Source organism: Pelophylax lessonae, assembly GCF_965119305.1.
Source record: "Pelophylax lessonae genome assembly, chromosome: 13".
NCBI classification, from domain to species: domain Eukaryota; kingdom Metazoa; phylum Chordata; class Amphibia; order Anura; family Ranidae; genus Pelophylax; species Pelophylax lessonae.
Window position 1 is genome coordinate 12,373,817 of NC_138780.1, and position 3,274 is coordinate 12,377,090.

Sequence of the window (3,274 nt, forward strand, 5' to 3'; positions counted from 1 at the left end):
GGACCTTAGGTAGTTTGGAAATCACCTGAACCTTTGCACTAATTAAATCCGTACAAGGAGACTCAGGACCTAAGAAACCTGAAAAAGGACAAGCTTTGTATCCCTTTCTGGGTACCCCCAAAAGAATCATTTTGTGAATCCCCTTGACGCTCAGGTAGGAGGTCCATGTGGCCGGAAACCAGCAAAGATGTCCCCCCACCCCAATAATGGGCGAGGGCAAACCCTCATGCTGAAGGGGTCTTGTCTGCGGGTCCAGAGAAGCTAGATCTAGGTTTACTAGACGACCAATGATGCTTGAAACCTCCCTGGGAAGATTTGAAAGAGAGATATATATATATATATATATATATATATATATATATATATATATATATATATATATATATATATATATATATATATGTGTGTGTGTGTGTGTGTGTGTGTATATGGACGCTGGGGCGAACATCAGGTTAACCAATGGAAAAAAAAAAAAAAAAGTAAAAAAAAAAATAATGGCAGCGGTAGACAAGCGGTTAAACTTCAACCTAAAAACAAGGACTAAAAAACATGGAACATAACAAGCACATCTTAAAAGCGACCTTAAAGTTTTTTTTTGGTTTTTTTTTCTACTTCGTGTCGTTAAAAAAAAATTTAATACGGCAAAGCACCACTTTGAGAAAAAAACAAAAAACAAAAAACAAAAAAAAAAAAAAAAAAAAGGGGGGGGGGGGATCCAGCGCCGAGTTAATGAAGAGCGACTGCTGCTACGGGCCGCTAAATTCGAACGTCGCAGGTTTTTAATGAATATTAAGTGGGCCGAGGTCGGCTGCCATGGCGACAAGAGCGCCGATCGGAGACAACTCTTGTCAGAAGCTTTGTAACCTCGCGGCTCTGCCCGAGTCGCTGGGCTTTGTTATTTTGCTGCGCTCGGCATTAATACAAATTTTTTGGTATCGACGCGTCAATCTCTTCCGCCGAGCCTTTAGAGTCCCGCGTGTCGTCGTGAAGGGATCCAATTCCGGGCAGGCAAGGATTTCAGGCAAAAAAAAAAAAACAAAAAACGAGCCAGCCAACGCCCTCGCAGGTGGTGGTGAACGGCAAAATTTTTTTAATCGATATATTCAAAAGAAAAAAAAAAATTCCTAAATTAAAATGGAGGCAGAAAAAAATAAATAAACGAACGCAAAAAAACCCCCATAAAAACAAAAACATAATAAAAAGCCAAACAAGGAGATTTCCCTTCTATTCCTGGACAAATTCTGGATTCCCCGCTACTTCCGATGACATCGGGACAATTAATGAGAGCGAATCTCCGCTTAGATAACAATAAAAAGGAGATTCTAACCCCTCACCGCGCTATCCCAAAAACTTCCAGCTAAACAAAAAAAAAAAAAAAAGAAGAAAAATATGGAATGGAGCGCCACCTATCTTTTCAACGCAGTATTTTCCAACACATCCCCTAAATATATAAAATATCTCCATGCATCTAAAAATCAAGGTAATAAAAGCAGACCAGGCAGAAGAAAATGCAAGGTCTATTCATAATTTCCCTGGGACCCTCCCTCTTAATGAAGCTGCTACTGTTGTAGTAGATGTAAAAATATACCTGCAAAGAAATAAAAATAAAATTTAATTAAAAACCCACAAAATAAAAAAAATATACATACACTTCATTTTTTTTTTGTTTATTTCACTTAGATGTATTTGTTTTTTTTTTTTATAATATATATATATATATATATATATATATATATATATATATATATATATATATAAAACCCAAATAAATTAAGTTAAAAACAAAAAAAAAAAAAAAATGAAGTGTATGTATGTGTATTAGGTTTTTTTATTTTATTTTGGGGTTTTAATTCAATTTTATTTTTTATTTCTTTGCAGAGATATATATATATATATTTATTTATTTATATTAAAAAACCCCAAATAAATTAAAAAGAAAAATAATAAAAATAAAGTGTAAGAATTATGCCTACCTTACTACTGTTTTCTGCGCCATCTTCGATTCCTAGGGGATGCAAAGCGAGCGAAATCTCGCAAGAATACACTCCCGTGCTCTGCAAAAATAACTTCCTCGCCAGATTTTGGATGCTCTGCATTCTGCAGGATCTCTCGCCGCAAAGCGTGCAACGTTGTCCTCGCCTAGCTGCTGCGGGAGGAAGCCGGCGTTCAGAGGTAAGTGTAACCCCAAACTATTTTTTTTTTTTCTTTATAGGCAGAAACTTATGAATATTGGGAGTTTAGAAAAAAAAAAAAAAAAAAGGGGGGGGGCCAGACAGTAAAAGTAGATCTTGCATTTTAGGACTTGGGGGGGGGGGGGGGGGTAAATCCTCAGGGTTAACGTCCAATAAGCAAACAGAAGGAGCAGTGCTACTACCTATACAGCTCACCAATAAACGAGCTCCCATGGTGCACGATCCACAGCCATTTAACTGAGTGCATATGTAGAAAGATAATCCGCACACCGGTAGTTGCTCTTAAAAAAAAAATCTTCATCTTTATTCAGGAGCTACAAAAAACACAACTGCTCATAAGATTAGTTGACGGGTTTCAGCCGATAAGGCCTTAGTCATAACTTCCTGTGGTTCCTGAATAAAGATGACGATTTTTTCCAGGAACCATAAAAACACAACTGCCGATAAGATCAGTTGACGGGTTTCAGCCTATAAGGCCTTAGTCATAACTTTCTGTGGTTCCTGAAGAAAGATGAAGATTTTTACAGGAACCACAAAAACACAACTGCTGATAAGATCAGTTGGCGGGTTTCAGCCTATAAAGCCTTCAAAAAATTCTTCATCTTTATTCAGGAACCACAGAAAGTTATGACTAAGGCCTTATAGGCTGAAACCCATCAACTGATCTTATAAGCAGTTGTGTTTTGTGGTACCTAAATAAAGATGATTTTTTTTTTTTTTTTTAAGAGCAACTACTGGTGTGCGGATCTTTCTACTTAAAGGTCCATTAAGGCTTGTTCACACACGCGGGATCAGGAGTAGTAAATCCTCATCTTTAAGCCTCACATTTACCACTCCCCAATCGCTACCCTCTTTAGCAACAGAGGTAGTGGCTTGCCGTATACACATGCCATGGCTGCAATGCTTTGCTTAGTGTCTGCAGCAGGAATTACACCCCCTGTCCCTTTTCGGTCAAGTGAACAACTGCCGCAGCAAGAAAGGGGTCAAAGCGAGCAGTGAGGAGGGGAGCACCGCATGTGAAATGTTCTGAGCCCTGATTCAAATCTATATGGTTTCCCCGCAGCTGCATTTGCTCAGGCATA